Here is a 958-nt window from a genome sequence, read left to right as displayed (position 1 = left end):
TCTATCAATGTCATTATATCCAAGGATATTAAACCATCTAACGACTTCTCTGCTTTAATTTGGTTTAAGACTAACCCCAAATTAACTTAAATCACCACCCTAATCACTATAAATCAATCTTTAATCACACGTCTATCAATAATAAAATCTTTCATTCTCAGTTTAAGTTTAGGTTTCAGTAACCTAATACACTTAAACTTTTGCTCTGATACCACTTGTAACATCTATTGATCCTCTCTCTCAGTGATTTGATGATAATCCCTTTTCTCTTTCACGTTGTATTTTTGTTTCTGTATTTTCAGTTTCAGCGATCTTCACTGAGTATGTTCAGTGATCGCTGAAGAACTTGCATTGTAAATCTATCAGAGACAGCAATACTTTAAGAAGACAACACTACCAAAGAACCATCAGCAAATGTCGAAGACAAAAACTAAAGATTAGAGACCGGCGAGTACGTGATCTGAAGCGGTATTCAGTGATTACAAGTCTGTCTATATATGTGTGAAGACTATTTTAGCTTCAGCAAATGATGATGAGATCTTCAGGTCATTCCAGCATTCAGCGATCAAAGGAAGCTTGCTTAGCACGATTGTTGTTGTCTTGTCCTTATGCACACAAAGGACAAACCCATACCCTTACAAAAGTTAGTACGGTACGGAGCCGATTAGTCGACTCCTTGTCCACCAACTTTAGATAAGGATGTCTGCTCAGAAATAGTGCTTTTGTACTATTAACTGTAGCAAAGAACAAGCCTTCCTCTTAAGGTTTAACACGCACTTTAAACCTACCATATTGCATTAAATGATCATTTAATGCACTGGGTATAAATAGAAGTGCTTCTTCTCCATGCAGAGAGCACTCATCTCTCTCTAACCTTATTCTTACTTCAAGTATCTTCTAGCTTAAGTAAAGGATCTTTCTTTTAGCAATATCTTTTCTTGTATTTGCTAAAGCTTTG

The sequence above is a fragment of the Cynara cardunculus genome, assembly GCF_001531365.2.
Source record: "Cynara cardunculus var. scolymus isolate 2C chromosome LG 5, CcrdV1, whole genome shotgun sequence".
Classification (NCBI taxonomy): domain Eukaryota; kingdom Viridiplantae; phylum Streptophyta; class Magnoliopsida; order Asterales; family Asteraceae; genus Cynara; species Cynara cardunculus.
The sequence above is the reverse complement of the archived record's forward strand: the minus strand, read 5'-3'. Positions refer to the sequence as shown.